This window comes from Acomys russatus, chromosome 2 (genome assembly GCF_903995435.1).
Source record: "Acomys russatus chromosome 2, mAcoRus1.1, whole genome shotgun sequence".
NCBI lineage: Eukaryota > Metazoa > Chordata > Mammalia > Rodentia > Muridae > Acomys > Acomys russatus.
This window is the reverse complement of record NC_067138.1, coordinates 80,084,376-80,102,487: the sequence shown is the minus strand read 5'-3', so window position 1 is coordinate 80,102,487 and position 18,112 is coordinate 80,084,376. Positions and strand designations below refer to the sequence as shown.

General features: G+C 37.9%; 1 pseudogene; it reads right to left on the bottom strand.

Moving 5' to 3' along the window:
• Nucleotides 1–2,507: 2,507 nt before the first annotated feature.
• LOC127198571 (igE-binding protein-like) lies at nt 2,508–9,420 on the bottom strand (annotated as a pseudogene).
• Nucleotides 9,421–18,112: the final 8,692 nt, after the last annotated feature.

Sequence of the window (18,112 nt, the reverse complement as noted above, 5' to 3'; positions counted from 1 at the left end):
TTAAATAAGATTTGAGTGTGCGGTGTGCACGTTCTACAATCCCTTGTCCTTGAGGGTTGTAGGGAAGGCCAGTAAGATGAGTCACATTCATCTGATGACAGAACTGTTGAAATTTTTGTGAGGTGTATGCAGGTCCATTATCAGTTTTGAGAATTTTAGGCATTCCCCAAGCACTCCATGCTTCAAGGCAATGCTGTATCACATGTGAGGCCTTTTCACCCGTAAGTGGTGTGGCAAATATAATGCCTGAGCATGTATCAATGGAAACATGTAGATACTGAAGTTTACCAAAGGAAGAGATATGCGTGACATCCATTTACCAGATTTGTAAAGGTCTTATGCCCCGTGGGTTTATCCCTACATGGGGTGTAGGCAAAAATTTACAACAATTTTTACATTGAGTCACAATGTCTCTAGCTTCTTTTCTAGTTATAGCAAAGTGGCGGCGGAGAGTTTCAGCCATCACATGAAAGTGCTGATGAAAATTTTTTGCTGCATCCGCCTGGGAGGACAGTGCAGTGGCTATAAGCTGAGTGGCCTTATCAGCCAAGTCATTGCCCTGGGACATTGGACCTGGTAGGCCCGAATGTGCCCTGACATGGGTAATATATATGGGTGATTGCGGCCTTTAGTCCCCTAAGGGCTAGTTGTGCAATAGCATTGGGATACCAATTTATAATTTTAGCAGGAGAAGCATTTGGATGGATCCATAATAATGGTCCCTCTTGCCATAACACCGCAGTTGGCAGCTGATATGTCTTAAAGACACATAAATCAAAAGGCCGCGTATTGTCCACGCGTTGCAATTGTGCATTTTGTAAAGCTATTTCCACCTTTTGTAGGGCTTGGCTGGCTGCAGGAGTAAGATTCCTGGGAGAGGAGATATGAGAGTCTCCCTCCAAGATGTCAAACAAAGGCTTTAATTCAGCAGTAGGAATTTTTAAGAAAGGTCGGAGCCAATTAACATCTCCTAACAACTTTTGAAATCGTTTAAAGTACGGAGATGATCTCTTCTTATTTCTACCTCTTGAGGCACAATTTTTGTAGGGGACACTATAGATCCCAGGAATTGTCCAGTATCTGCAATTTGTACTTTATCTGTGGCCACATGTAGTCCCCATTGTTCTAAAGTTTTTAGTAAAGAAGAATAGGCCTTTTGAAACATTGTCATGTCCTTATGGCATAAAAGGATGTCATCCATATAATGAAGCAAAATTAATAAAGGATATTGCCTCCGTATTGGCAGCAGTGCCTCTTGCACATAAAGCTGACACATGGTAGGACTATTAGTCATTCCTTGTGGCAGAACCTTCCATTGATAGCGCTTATCAGGCTCTGCGTGATTAATCGAGGGAATGGTAAAAGCAAATCTAGGCCTATCTTTCAGAAATAAAGGTATGGAAAAAAAGCAATCTTTAATATCCACAATAATTAAGTTCCAGCCCTTGGGCAAGGCAGATAACATAGGAAGACCTCTTTGTACGGGGCCAAACATATTCATTTGTTCATTAATGGTTCTCAAATCATGTAACAATCTCCATTTACCTGATTTTTTCTTAATCACAAAAATTGGAGTATTCCATGGAGATGTGGATGGTTCAATGTGACCCAAATTTAATTGTTCTTTTACTAGTTGAGTCACTGCTTCTAATTTTTCAGAGGACAGGGGCCATTGAGGAACCCATACAGGGTCCTCTGTTTTCCAAGGTATAGGTCATGCTGCCTCAATGGCCCCTAGGAAAAACTCAAACCCCGTTTGCTTTGGTTTCCTGCAGGTGAGATGGGTTTGGTTCTCCATTGTTCTTGCTTACCTAATCCTTTTCCCATTTTATACCCCATTTTTAGCATTATACCCTTTGCTTGTGGTGAATATCTTTCAGGAGGGGCATACTCATTTGATAGGGTCAAGCCCATATGTTGCATAACATCCCTTCCCCATAAATTAACTGGGAGAGGAAGTACATATGGTATGAATTTTCCCCGTTGACCTTCGGAAGTTTCCCATGTTAGGACCACAGAGCTAATCGAAGGACAGGATTGGTAGCCCAGACCTTGTAAGGCATGAGATGATTGGGTAATGGGCCATGCTTTGGGCCACCAATGAGAAGAAATTATGCTTTTATCTGCTCCCGTATCTAGAATGCCCTCAAATGCTTTGCCATTAATTTTTAAATGGAGCCTGGGTCTCCCATTTAGAGGGATCATCAAGTAAGCCGAATCACTGCCTGAAGAGCCCATTTTGGCAACATTTGGTCTAGAGGATCCTCCTCCTATATCAGGGAGGAGTAACAATTGAACAATTCTGTCCCCTTTTGAAATTGAGAAAACTCCTTTTGGACTAGAACATAAAATTTGAATCTCTGTAGAATGTTGATTATCTACGATTCCAGGATACACTATTAAGCCTTGTAAGGTAAGTATGCCTCGACCCAGTATGAGGCCGACAGTTCCTTGAGGCAAAGGTGTAATGGTCTCTGTAGGAACTGGTTGGATATTCATTTGTGGCATTAGTAAGAAGTCGGAGGCGGCACGCAGGTCCACTCTTGTAGAGTGTCCTGAGCCGTGTCTCTGTTGTCCTCCTGGGCTTTGACAAACCGGTTCCCATATCTTTGAGGGCCCTGGGACCGAGGGCCCGACGGCCCGTTTTTTGGCGCATCGGTAGCCTGGCTGTTATCGACAGTTTGATTGTTAATAGGTGGGAGGAGTCTCCCCTGCACATCTCTCACCGAGCGGCATTGGCTAGCCTTATGATATCCTTTGCCACAGCGGTTGCAGAGAGTCGGTGTTTCTCCCCTTCTGTTTGAGTTTTTGCAGTCCTTTTTAAAATGTCCAGGCTTGCCACAGTTATAGCAAGTCCTCTGGTTGGTTTTACCAGCAGGGCTTTTTTGAGACTGGAGGATAGCAGCTGCTAGGCCCGCATTAGTAAGCGGTCCTCCAAGGTCTCTACACACTCTGAGCCAATCTTGTAAGCCCTTATTTTTTCTAGGGGCTATGGCGGCTCTGCACTCTTGAGTGGCTTGTTCAAATATCAACTGTTCAATAAAAGGTTCCACCTGCTCAACATCTCCAAAGATACGTCCTGCTGCTTCTGTCATTCTGGCCACAAAATCGGAAAACGATTCCTCAGGGCCCTGAATAATTTTTGTAAGATGCCTATTAGCCTCCCCTTTTTTAGAAAGCACTTTCCAAGCTTTAATAGTTGTCTGTGAAATTTGAGCATAGGCTCCCCAATGGTAATTTGTCTGATTCACAGTAAATTGACCTTGACCTGTCAACAAGTCAAAGGAGTAAGGGCAAGAGCATTGGTCTGGGCTTGTGTTTGAGCGGCCTCATACCAGAGAGCCCTCCATTCCATTTATTGACCCATGTCTGGAAGTGCGGCTTTTGTTACCATCTGCCAATCAGAAGGAGTTAAGGTGCCAGTGCCAATTCTATCCAACATTACCAGGGTAAAATTTGCATTAACCCTGTATTTGCGGACAGACTCAGCCAATTCTTTAATTAGGTTATATTCGACAGGGGCATATACTCGTCCCCCGTTCTCTGTTTCAAAAACAGGAAAAAAATTGTGTAATTTTTTACGAATCTTTTCCGGCCAAAAGGAAAATCCAGACCGCAGATCGTAGGGTGGAGGAGCGGTGGGTATTACTCTACGAGAGGAGTTATGGGAGGGTTTTTTATTATTTCCTCGTTCGTCTGGGTAGTATCTCTCCTCCTCATATTTGGCTGCCTCCTCCTCTAACTCTGCTTCTTCCTCTGAATCAAGAGCCTCATTGTCAGAGGCATTGGGGCTAGAGCTTGCAGAGCTATCAATATTTAATGCCTCAAGTTCCCTTAATGGGTAAAGTCCTTGTGATGTCCCTTCTGCGGAATCAGGGGACTGCACTCCTTTTACAGGAGGGTTCTTAGCTTCTTTCCTTTTACGGGTATCCCTTTTCTTGCGCGCACCCAACCTCTCACTACGTTCAGTTTCTGACATGCTATCCTGAACTTCCTCTAGGGCGACCTGTCCTTCCTCTACTGCCCTCTTGCAATTGTCATCCTCTAGGCAATTTTTTACAAGTAAAAAAATAAAAAATATCACTCCTAGAATCGGCCCAAGAAATTCAGAAATATGCATACCTCTCCGAACTTACCTATCCCTGCAGTTCTGAATCCTCCTTGAAGTCAAGGGGTCTCCGAAGGTGCTGACGATGGTGTGGTCAATTTCCCGGGTTTCGGCACCAGATGTGTCTTGCGTTACCGTCTCGCCAGCAAGAACGACGCTGCACACATAGGATCCTTCTGCAGTAAAGCTTTAATGCGTCTTAAGAGGGAGAGCATAAGCTTACGACAAGTAAAATGGAGACCCCAAACAGCAGAAACCCATCCCTTATATAGGAAACTGTTCTCCGCTTAGGATGTGTCAGTCCCTGATTGGCTGTTACTCATCAGGCGATATGACGCCATGGGAGAGGCAGAGCACAACAAGTGAAAAGTTCCTTCGCACATGCGCAGATTACTTGTTTACCAGTTTGGGACACAGGATGTCAGCGCCATCTTGTAATGGCGAATGTGAGTGCAGCCTCTCACAGCAATTGATCAAGAAAATTGTCTATTTCCCTTAGATTTTCAAATTTTGTGGCATATATGCCTTTGAAATATGATCTTATGATTCTATGTATTTCTTCAGTATCTGTTGTTATGTCTCCCTTTTCACTTCTGATTTTGTTAATTTGGATGTTGTTTCTCTGCCTTTTAGTTAGTTTGGCTAATGGTTTATCTATCTTGTTGATTTTCTCAAAAAACCAGCTACTGGTTTTGTTGATTCTTTGAATTGTTCTCTTTGTTTCTTATTTATTGATTTCAGCCTTGAGTTTGATTATTTCCAGACGTCTATTCCTCTTAGGTGTTTCTGCTTCTTTTTTTTTCTAGGGCATCTAGCTGTGTCATTAAGTTGCTTATGAGTGATGTTTCTACTTTCTTCTTAAAGCCACTTAGTGCTTTGAATTTTCCTCTTAGCACTGCCTTCAATGTGTCCCACAATTTTGGGTATGTTCGTTCATTTTCATTGAATTGCAGGAAGTCTTCTATTTCTTTCTTTATTTCTTCCCTGACCCCAGTGTCATCAAATAGAGAGTTGTTTAGTTTCCATATATGTGTAGGATTTTTATTGTTTCTGTTGTTGTTGAAGTCCAGTCTCAGACCATGGTGATCTGATAGAATACATAGTATTATTCAATCTTCTTGAATCTGTTGAGGCTTGCTTTGTGACCAATTATGTGGTCAATTTTGGAGAAGGTTCCATGGGATGCTGAGAAGAAGGTATAATCCTTTGTGGGTGGGTGAATAGTTGTATAGATATCTGCTAGATCATTTGATTCATGACGTTGGTTAATGTTGTTACTTCTCAGTTTAGTTTTTGTTTCAATGACCTATCCTTCAGTGAAAGTGGAGTGTTGAAGTCTCCCACTATTAGTGTGTGGGGATTGGTGTGTGGTTTGAGCTTTGTTAATAGGGCTTTTACAAATGTGGGTGCCCTTGTATTGGGAGCATAGATGTTCAGAATTATGATGTCATCTTGGTTGATTTTACCTTTGATGAGTATGAAATGTCCTTCCTCGTCTCTTCTGATTAATTTTGGTATAAAGTCTAATTTATTAGATATTAAAATGGCTACACCAGCTTGTTTCTTGTGTCCATTTGCTTGGAATACTTTTTGCTGCCTTTTACCCTGAGGTAATGTCTATCCTTGTGCCTGAGATGTGTCTCTTGGATGCAGAAAAATGTTGCGTCTTGCTTACGCATCCATTCGATTAGTCTGTGTCTTTTTATTGGAGAATTGAGACCATTTGTGTTGAGAGACATTAGTGACCAGTGACTGTTAAGTCCCTTGATTTTGATGTTGGTTGCAGTAGAGTCCTTATGTGGTTGTTTTTGCGACAGTATAGTTATCTAAATCCCATATAGTTTCGGTTGTAGTTTGTCACTTTGGTTTGGAGTTTTCCTTCTATTAACTTCTGTAAGGCTGGATTAGTGGTTAGGAACTGCTTGAATTTGTTTTTATCATGGAAAATCTTGTTTTCTCCATTAATATTTATTGAGAGTTTTGCTGGGTAGAGTAGTCTTGCCTGGAACCTATGGTCTCTTAGTGTTTGCAGGACCTCTATCCAGGCCCTTCTGGCATTTATGGTCTCTGTTGAGAAGTCAGGTGTAACTCTGATAGGTTCGCCATTAAATGTTAATGGCCCCTTTCCCGTGCCATTTTTAATATTTTTTCTTTATTCTGTATATTTTGTGTCTTGGTTATTATGTGGAGGGTGGATTTTCTTTTCTGGTCTATTCTATTTGGTGTTCTATAGGCCTCTTGTACGTTTATTTGCACCTCCTTCTTTAGATTGGAAAATTTTTCTTTTATGATATTGTTGAAGATATTTTCAAGTCCTTGGAGCTGGGCATTTTATCTTTTCTCAACTCCTATTATCCTCAGATTTTTTTCTTTTCATGATGTCCTTTATTTCTTGGATGTTTTGTGTCAGGAACTTTTCAGATTTAGCATTTTCTTTAATGTTTGTTTCAAGTTCTACCATAGAATTTTCTACTGCAGAGATTTATTCCTCTGTCCCTTGAATTCTGTTAGAGAAGCTTAGGTCTGTATTAATTGCATGCTTCTGTGAGTTTGTTTGTTCTCACCTTTCTTCTGTCTGTGCTTTTATCATTGTGTCCATTTTCATCTTCAGATCTTGAACCATTTTATTGATTTCCTTCGCCTGGCTGTTTCTGTTTTCTTGAGTTTCTTCTAGTGACTTTCTATGGGCCTTCAGATCTTAAATTGTTTTATTGATTTCAATCATCTGGCTGTTTGTCTTTTCCTGGATTTTTTTCCAGTTCCTCTCTATAGACCTCTTTAGTGTCTTCAATTTATTTGGCTGCATTTTCCTGCATTTGTTTTTGGATATTATTCATTTGCTCCATTATCATCTTCATTACTGTGGATTGGAGGCCATTTTCTTATATTTCAATTGTGTTTGAGTTCTTAGGGTTGATTTCATTGGGATAGTTAGGATCGGTTGATGCCATATTTCTTTAGGTTTTGTTGTTTGAGGTTTTTGGTTGACCTCTAGTCATCTTGCTGTCTCTGAAGTTGGGGCTCTGATCCACCCTCTCTCTTCTGCCTGGGCCAACAGGCCCACCGAGCATCCAGAGAGGGAGACAGAGGGTGGGCAGGTTTGACATGCCCACAAGCACGCCTGCTTGGTGGTGGGAAGCCTTAAAGCTGTGGCTGGAGGTGTGACTGCAGTTGAATGAGACCTTGTGTGGGACCTGGGTCTCTCCGAGTGCTAGTGTGCTTGATCTACACTCTCTGTTCCTCCTGGGACAGCGTGCCCGCAAGTGTTAAGAGAACAAGACATGGGGTACAATTGATGCAAACACTCTAGGCTCAGAGTTCTGGTTTTGTGCTCATGTTGCAGTGGTTTCCAGACCCTGAAGCTTTTTCAGGACTTTCAGATTTTTCTGAGTTCAGAACCACCTGTTTTCTTGTGTTTTTCCTGGGCTAGTATCCCCAGTCTGGAGTTACAATGCCCACAGTTCAGTCTCAGATACCAAGTTCCTGCTTATCACTGTCGGGAACCTGTCCAGCTGTTGGGCAGTGTGTACCCTTCCTCCAGGTCCCTAGATTAGACCACCTGGGTGTACCTCTTTAGCTCTTTTACACAGTTCCCTCTATGTTTTCTTGTTGATGGCCTGGGTAAGAAATGCTTACCACTGAGAGGTTATTCTTACTGTCCCCCAGAAAGGAAGCAAAGAAAAGCGATGGAGCGGGTAGAGGTAATATAACCCAGAGAGCCCGTATATTCAACTTAATGACACATCTGGTAGCCCTGGAAAAATAAAGAAGCAGAAACACCAAAGAGGCATAGATATCTGGAAATAATCAAACTCGGGCAGAAATCGAGAAGTTAGAAACAAAGAGAACAATTCACAGAATTAACAAAATCAGAAGCTGGTTCTTTGAGAAAATCAATATGATCTTTAATATCTGCTTCAAGTTATGTTTTCTAATAGGTCTCTACTTATTGATAACCTTCATACTAACCTCTGTCATTCCCAGAACACATTGATACTATTGCTTTCCATACATTACAATTTTCCTCAGCATTTTCTGCTTTCTGATATCCTGTCAAGTTATTTCATACATCTCAATATAGTCACAGATTTTACTTTTTCTGCAGTAAAACTTCGGGGAGAAATAATTGGAAGTTATTATTATTATTATTATTATTATTAATTTCTTTGACAATTTCTCAGTATGTTTTGGTGGCAATCACCAAGATTGTCTTTTTTTACTCACTTAACAATTTGTCTTCATTTTTATATATTTTTAAAAGGAATATTTAAATCCAATTTATGAATATCATATACTCTTGGCTATATTATCCCCCACTGAACATCATTAATATTTGGATAGTATAAATGTTTTTTTCATGCTTACTTCTTCCCTACATGTTGGTATGTTGTCTGCCTTGAGCTGGTACAGGTCTTGTGCATGCTTTCACAACAACTCTAACTTTATTATTACAATGACCCTAGTGTTTCTGGAAAATATTGTTTTCTTATAGTAATCTACTGGCTCTGACTGTTACAGGATTTCTGAGTCTTGAGAAAATTAAAACACATGCAGATGTTCCATTTGTGAATGCATATGCTAAAATCTCTTATTATCCAAATTTGATCAGTTATGTGTTCTTGTGTTTATTATAATCTACAGCCAAAAGCTTATCTGATGAGTGCTAAAAGATACACTCATCAGTGATGAGTATTTAGAAGTCTGTTAAATATGATTTCCATTCATCAGAATAATACTAGCAGATACTTCCTTAGGGTCTATAAACTGTCTAGACACATGTTATTGGCCCTAATAACAGTGATCACTATATGTTACATCTGTGGAATGGTGCATATCTGTGGAATTTTAAAAAGTAGTTGGTGTTCCCATGGCATTTGTGCCACTATTGCACCAATGGATTGACAGTGGTGTAAGATTTCTGATTACTTTTCTCCTTTAATATCATTCATCGCACTTTGTAGCTATGTGAAAGCAAGCCAATATGGATGACATTTCTAGATCAGTACCCATTTGATATCTCTATCCTTTTGTATGCTCATTATGGTAAACTTCAATTCAACTTGACGAGATTTATAATCACATGAGAGAAGAGCTTCTGGGTATGACTAAGAGTGATTATCTTGGTTATGTTAATTGAAATCATAAAACTCTCATTTTAAGCGTATCTACATCATTTCCTAGACTAGTATCCTGAACTATATAGAAAAAAAATGGATTAAGCACATGTACCCATCTGAATTTGCTTGCTGACTGATTATAGTTGTAATATGACCAACTACTTCAAGCTCTTGCAGATTTAACTTCTCCACCATGATGAACTGTATCTTTGAATTTTGATCCAAAGTAACCCTTTATTGTGTTAGGTTGCCTTATGTTATCAAAGTATTTTAACACAAGAGTAGAGAAAGAAACAAAGGCCAAAAGCTGGCACAGAGAAGTGAAGCATTGTTGTGATAATTATGAAGTTGAGCATTGTGTTTAGGATGTTGGGACTATTTTGTATTTGGAGTGTGGAAAAGTTTTACATTTTGTATTAGAAAAGCCTTAATATGCTGGGAAAAGTGATCAATAGATCATTCTGGTAGGATCATTGAAGGCAAGTTAAAAGAACTATGAATAGTAGAGGTCCTGATTCTGAGACTTCAGAGGGGAAAATGACTCTATCAGTAACTTGGTAAGAGATCATTTGTACCAAGATTTGACTAAGAATCTCTTCATTCTATTTGTCTTTTGAGAATTTTAATGGAGATAACTAAAAGACAATAGAGTAATTTGTTTGATGGATAGATCATTCAGCTTGGTGCTGAGAAACCTGCTACATGTTTTAAAGAGATAACTAATAATGAAGAGAAATCTCATATACCAAACTGGGACTATGAGGAACGTATCCTCAAAAGAAAAAGTCCCACCCAATGAAAATTACAGCCTATGATTATCCAAATTTATTTGAAAGAAAAACAATAACAATGAACTAAACTGTAAGAGTTTCCTGATCTTCAAGAGCAATTTCCTTAAGGTTAGGATACATACACTGATAAAGTTATAATTCAAGAGAACCATGCTACATCTCAACAGGACCTTATAATATCATCTGTGTGGTACTGTTTTTACAGATATAGAAGAGTAATGATTTCATAGTGAAGAGGGGCATGGAGTCCTGCTCTATGGTTTCAGAGAGGAGCTAAAGACTACCATACAGCCAGCCACTGAATGGTAGAATTGAATCCATTCCACTCTGCTTCCCATTATTGTAAGTGTGTGTGTGTGTGTGTGTGTGTGTGTGTGTGTGTGTGTGTGTGTGTGTGTGTAAGAGATATATATAGAGAGAGACAGAGAGAAAGGAGGCATGACATACTACTTCATGCTCCTGATACAGAGTTTCCAATCACAATTAACTGTGTCTGAACTGTAATCTCAAACACCCCTGTTTTCTCATGTATTTCTTCTTTCAAAATACATTATTATAGCAAAAAATAAGAAGCTAAGACCATGCTACAATATGAATAAACTTCAATACACTGTGTGGAGAGACACCAGTCACAGAAGACTATAAATAATGTGTTTCTTTATATGAAATGCTCAAAATGCTCAAAAAATAAATATGCATACACATATACAGGGGGGGTGCATGCATGCACAGGCACACACACACACACACATACACATCATAAAGGATTAATGGTTGGTTAGGACATAGTACAAAGGAATGAAATATAATGGCTGGAGGATATTTGGTTTCTATTTTAGGTCATTGACATCTTCAAGGATTGCTATAATAATGACCATGAACTGTGAATCAATAAAAATACATGATTATGTACTTTCAATGGATGCCTTTTATATATAAATTACATATAATATGGAAATATTATATAAGTGCATATATATATGAGTATACATTATATCACAATAAATGTGTTGCTGAAATATCTTTGCATGTCTTTGGAAAATAATTGCAATTTTATTCACAAAAGAACAGTTGTGATTTCTATTGTAGCCTAATAAAAGTACTGAATTCACAAAAAATATGTTGAATCCTATGTTAAGATCAAGGGCCTTTTATGAATCTAAAGTTATAAAAGATACTGAAACTAGTCATTGTCAATACATTAAGTGATTAACTCTGCTTCCATTGCTGTCAAAATGGCTTTAGCTCACAGCACAACTGTTACGTGCTTCTGAGAATATACTATAAATTCAAAATTTTATGAAACTCTGCCAAGACAGGGTAAGCAAGTCCTCAATAGTTCTTGCTTCACATATATGTTTGTCATATATTGAGCCAGAAGGCTGAAGATGATGCTCCAACATTATAGGGCGTTTTCGGTGACACCTCAGGTAGCAAACTGTCTCTATCATCTTCTCATTTGGGAAGCTGCTAACCTGCAACCCCTGTATGCTCACGTAGTTAATTTTATTCCTTCTCAGATCTTGATAAGGTTGAAGACCAGGTAGTTTAGTTTTACATTTAAGCTTAGTTGTTTAGGGGTTAAGATGTTTTAGGTCTAGATAGATGTGTTAAGTTGATAATGATAAGATATGATAAATATTGGTTTACATTCAGAATTTTAGATGCGCCAAGATAGGAAAAGGGTTTTCTTTAAGGCTGTCAAATACAAATAGCCAAAACCACTAAGAATGTAACATTTACATAATTCTTGATTTTTAATGGTTCTTCTTGCTGTAGGAAATGTATTGTGTATATGTGTAATAATATAAATGTATATGTAAAAACTTTTAAATTTTTAATAAAAAATACACACATACCTACTTCTATTAGTTTACTCCAGTTCAAACCTGCAAATGTTTATTAAATGGACACACAGGAGGTATTATATATAAGAGTATTTAAACTACCAACTCTTAAGAAGAAAAGCCTAGCTATTGAAACTATAACTGGGCTTCTTTACATGATAAAAGTTGTTTTTATGTAACAGCAAAACTAAATTTCAAATGTGGTACTTATTCTGCTAATAAGTTTGCAAGAACATTTCCTTATGAGACATAGTTTATCTGCTATCTGTGGATAGAAAGAAATTCTGGAATGCATTCTTTGTTAAAAGGATGAAAAGAGGTCTAGGCAGAGAGAGATGTGGGCTGGGGTATAGAAGATTAGGGGACATAGAAGTGGTGTGTTTTGAGTGTGTGCGTGTGTGTGTTTCAAAGTGTTGGTATACATGTTATGAAGGGTATTGGTATGATAAGTATGAGGGCATGGGAAATGTGGAGGTTTGTGGGTGAGCAGGGGTGTCACGAATGTTTGTGAGGGGAGAAGTGTGGTGTGTGGTGTGTGGGAGACGTGGGGGTGATATGAGGAGGCTGGCATTGGAGGCAATGTGGTATATGAATATTTGGTATGTATATCTGTATTATGTGATATGGTTTGGAGTGTATATATGCATATATGTTCTCTTTGGTTTTCTTTCTATGTCATTATGCATTAAAAAAAAACTGTAGCCATAAAGTAGGTCTATCCAAGCAAAGTAGTGGGGGTAAAATGACTTATTTAATAGGACTTAATTTTCCTCTAGAGTACACAATTTATTGTTTGAAGTTTAAACATATTCCTATAAACAAGCTATATGAAATCAGGCCCCATCTTCTATATATCATCTGAAGTATATTAGCATATAGTAGAGGAAGAAAAAATTACAATATTCTAAACAACTGAGCATTTGCTTGCATGAAGTTAAGTGTTACGGCAAAAATTAACTAGTTAAGAACTATTTTATAGTTTTAAGTGTTGTACCGCTGATAGGTCACATTGGGATAGGAAAGAATTAAAGAAGGCACCGACCAAAGCAGTCTGGACCTAGGTCTTGGATACGTATGTAACCAAGGAGCAATTTAGTCTTCATGTGGGTTCTCTAACAAATGTAGCAGGGTTATCTGTGACATTGACTCTGTTGCCTGCTTTTGGATCAATTTCCCCTAACGGGGTTGCCTGACTGGCCTAAGTAGAAGAGGACACACTTAGTTCTGATGCCAGTGTGGATTTTGGGACTCCTCTTTTCTGAATTGATGGGGAGTGGGAGAGGGTGAAGACGGTAGGAAAGTGAGATGGGGCAGAGGGAGAGGAGGAAGGGAGCTGTGATTGGGATGTAAAATATTTTAAAATTTTTAAAGAAAATATCTCTGTCTCTAATGAGGAATGTATAAAAATATTGTATGGTATTAATAGCACTTTGTACCAATTATACAGTAAAAAAAATTCTATTTCCAAAAATATTTCTAAGGTCAATGTTTATTACTAGAAAATGGCATGTAATTTTGAAATAGTTTTGTGGCTCTTATAACAAAAGGATATGTTTTAAACATTAAAAAAATAACTGGCCATTAAAAGTATCTTTCACTGTTTCAGACCATGTCTTCACAGAATAGGATAGAATTTACTGATACCATTTCCCTTCATGTCTTCAGCAAACCACAAGGCCATTAAACTTACATAGAATTGAATAAATATTTCTTGAATTATTAAACTTCATTTTATATTAATCATTTTATTCTACGGCCTTATATGCACCATTTTATATTAATTTTTACTTTGAGTAGAATAACTCCAGGGTATTTACCAAAATATATAATTTTCATGTCAATTAAGTTAAATTCTAAAGTATAGACACAACATTTTTTCCCACTGTGCGAATTTTAAAAAAACATTGCTTAAAATAAGAGATCCATTCAACTGTAAAAAAAAAAAAAAAAAAAAAAAAAAAAAAAAAAAAAAATGTTCCTTATTTGTAGTTCAATTTAAAAAAAAAAAAAAAACCTGCTGGGGTTTTAACAGTGGTAATTGTTCACATTCTTTTAATCCCAACCAAATTTTAACCAACTGGGAAACACTTGAGAAATATGTAATCAGACTGATAGAAATAAAAACATGATTTTTCTCACTTAGACACATGTGCAAATTCTTTCATGGCAATAGTCTCTCCTTCATTACCATTTCCATTGCACAAACCGGTCTTTAGAGACCTGTAGAAGGTATGCATTTCTGAGGAGACTAAGTTAGTCAGAAGACACCCTTAACTCCTCAATCTTAGGAATGTGGGTGCTGGTTCATTCACTGGGTGGCTAGCTATGGAACTGGAAGCAAGCAATGAGCTCCATTTTCTAAATCTAGGTAAGTCCAAAAATAGAAAAATTCACACACATCTTAAAACCTCCTCCATATGGATACTGTCCCTTTTTTTCCTAATGGAAAAGAGAATGGATATGTAACAACAGAGGCCAGAAGGATTCCTCCATTTCTCATCCCACTGAAGAAGCGCTATACCCAAGTTGTGAGAGACACCTCACCCAGGAGACCACCCAGGATCCAAGTTCAAATGCAATCACAAAGGGAAGTCTTTATTGCAAGCTTGAGCTTGGGCCATACCGTCTATGTACTAACAAAGCAGATGTAAGGAACGTGGCTCTGAGTCTCAATTAAGATGGGTTTTTATAGGTTTTAAACAAAGAAATGGGTTTTACAGTATATGATTAGATGACATTTGAACAGACATATCTGTCGCTGCTTGGCTGTTGTTATGGGCCAAACCACTGTGGTGAGTTTGACCAGCAGAAAGTATATTTGAATCCTGAGTGCTTTCCCAAAGAAGCTGATTGGTGGTTGCTAGGTGAGCACCTATAGAATGTAAGGTGGGATTCATTTCCTGTTGAAGTAATATGGTGCAGAGAATTTTACCCAGACCTGGGGGTATAAAAAATTTTTTTTCCTTAAAACATAAACATTGGCTCTTAGCTTGACCTCATCTAGGGAGTTCTTTCTAGACTAGAGTTGGAGGACTTTTGTGATACAATGGAGTCTGGTAGCCCTTTACCAAAATGGAGTTAGACTCCACATTCCCTAAAAAGTGGAATTTCCTTTTCAGAAATGGGATTACACAGGCTACACAGGCTACACAGGTGGACATTTCTTCTTTCTCTGGAAGCATTGATGGTGCAGCAGAAAAATGTATGAGTCTATGCCAGCAACAAGTTGTAAGGGCAATTTCTTTCTAAATTGCCCAAATCAAATTGACTGATATTATTTAATGACAGGGAATAGGTATCTTATCTTCAAAGCCTCCCTTCAAAGATGATGACAATATTTCTTGCTTCCCATCATTTTTTCACATCAGTAATTAAAATCTAGTAATAAATGCTTAATCAATAGCTTATAATTGAAATTGGAGTAACTTAGAAGAAAAATTTCTCCTTTTTGTAGTAGTACTTTCACTGAGACTCCCATCAAAAAATTAAAACCTTTTTACAAAATCTGTGTTAAAATATTGGCTACCAAAAAATACTCAGTGAAACTCTCATATGATCTCATATCTTTGCTGGAGACCTTAATATAAATGCAAAAGTTTGTTTGCTCAACAGTCAGAGAATAAGTTGTCACTGGTGCTCCTGATAAAGGCTTTAGTTTCAGAGACCCTAAACTACTTGCACTATGCAGTTGCATTCTGAAAACTAACTTCTAAGTACTGTATTTGAAATAATAATAATAATAATAATAATAATAATAATAATAATAATAATAATAATAATAATAACCCTTTTGTAATAACAAAAATATGACTTAAAAACTAAGCAACCTGTGACAAGTATACTAGCCATTCTTTGGTGGAAAGGGTGTGACAGTTAACTGTAGTGCTAAACACATTCTAGTGGCAATTTTCAACATCTTGGACTTGTGACACAGATTTTAAGCCTTTCAAATGACCTTGATACTATCTAGTGGTGACTGAAGGAAATTCAGAGATATTCCGTCACCCTATAGAAGAGAGATCATGTGTGATGGAGTGCTCTGAGACAAGAGAAACATGTCATGGAGAAAAGGCCTCGTGTTTTCAAGTTACTAGTATGACTCTACAAGAAATTCAGTTCTCTCCCTACATTAGGAATTTATAGTATATGCAAGCTTTCAGTATGTATGTATAATTATATTAGAGTTATGTAGAGAAAAAGTATCAATAGTGCATCCGCCCTCACACACATGAACATACGCACATTTAGAGGAATTACTGGGAAATCCTACACCCTTCCCATCATATGACAGAGGCCCAGGAAACACTGTGACACAATTCAAATCTACATCTGATGCTCTTTAGAGGACTAATATGGTAAATATCATTCTGAAAGTAGAATTTCATTTTAGCTCAAATGAACATAAAAAGGGAATAAATTATCTACTCATCCATCATTTTTTATATCATGTTCTCATTCTATTCATAATACCTGTGCAATTTGAAATGGTAGGTATTACTTTACTTAGTGCATGAAGACAAATTCTAAGCATTCAGAGATATGCCTTTATAAACATCTAGCAACAGGACAGTATCACAGCAAATTGAATGTATACTTAGTCCACCAAACAGATGCAAAGCAGAAAGAATGTGTACAAATAATCACATTTTTGGACATTAAATATAGTGATAATTCTGTAAGTTTCTATTCTCATCCTATTAGAAAACCAGTAGGTACTTTTAATACTGACAAATTTTTTAAAATATTTTTTAAATTGTGTTTTATTATAATTTGTCCATCTTACATACTTACTGTAATCCCCTCTCTCTTATCCTCCTGTTCCCACCCTCCCTCTTTTTTCTGCCATTTACCCCTCCACTATACTGCTGATAGGGGTAGGGGGAGGCTCCTTCCCCTCTGGCTGGCCACAGCCTATCAGGTCTCATCTGGATAGCCTGCATCCCCTTCCTCTGTGTTCCCACAGGGCCTCTCAGCCAAGGGACAGTGATCAAATCACTAGTTATTTTCCAGTGCCTTTCCTGCATCTATAGCATCCTTTACTACACTACTTCTAATGGTTTTAAATGTCTATATATAGGAGACACTCCTTCATATCAAAATCAAATGAAACTAAATTGTTTTCTAGGAGGACAATTGATGATCCAAGGTTCTGCTTCTAACAGTTTCCTTCATTGTCATGATCTTAAGAGAATTTTGAATGTAGGTTTCATATAGAGTAATACCCAGACTGCAGGTAATCTGATATTCATTTTAGTATGACCAGAAGTTTAATCTAAGCAAAGTGAGATGGGAGGGAAAGATGACATTGTAAATGGTACCTCATTTATGTGGCCAGAGAAACAAAAACAAAATGACTGTGAGCTTACCCACATGGGATGCTTTCTGCACAGTACAGCGTGAGTACATCAAGAGGACAAACTGAAACTTTATCAGCCACTTTTCATTAGCTTTTGTGTAATTCCTCTTTTCCTAGATAGGTTAGTTTATTGAATCTTACAACAAACACTGGAAAGGAACTCAGAGATGTGGTGGTTGCACACAGGATGTTGTTGTGCATTAGACCCACTGTTGCTCTATTTATGAAAAAAAAAAATATCTAACAGAAGGAACAAGGAAGAACCTATGGCACACACTTCCCTCATTACAGCTGAGATCAGGGTGATGACTGGATCTAGAAGGTATAAGAGGAATTTAGAAAGGGGAAGAGCAAAATTCACCCTGTGTAGGATTGTCATTTGTTACCACACAGAAAGGAAGTGCATGGGCTAGCCCTGGCAATGTCCAGGTCTCACAGAGGAAATAAGAAGTCAGGGAAGTAGTATGAGCCGGGCATGGTGGAGGGGAAGTCTTGCAGCTTGACTGGCTGGCAGTTGGGATGCTTCTTTATTTATATAGAGCTCAGTGGGTAGGGATAGACTCATGTTGTTCCAAGCATAGATTGTATCATTTTTGTTCTCATACAATGTGTTTTGACTTCCACTTAGTCATCATTGAAAAATCATGAAAAAACTGAGTTATCTTTTACAATCATTTTCCCTCATTAATCCCACAATCCACCTTTTAAGAATCTAGAGTCATATTTTGCCAAATCATGACAGCCCATTCACAGACTGGTAGCTCTAGTGATTTCAGAGATACTGGAGATAAAGCATATTAATTACATCTGCAAGCCAACCTGGACAGATTGTTATTTCCCAAGTAGTATATTATCAATTTTTAATGGTCAGAGTTCTAATTGTCCTTAGGAAC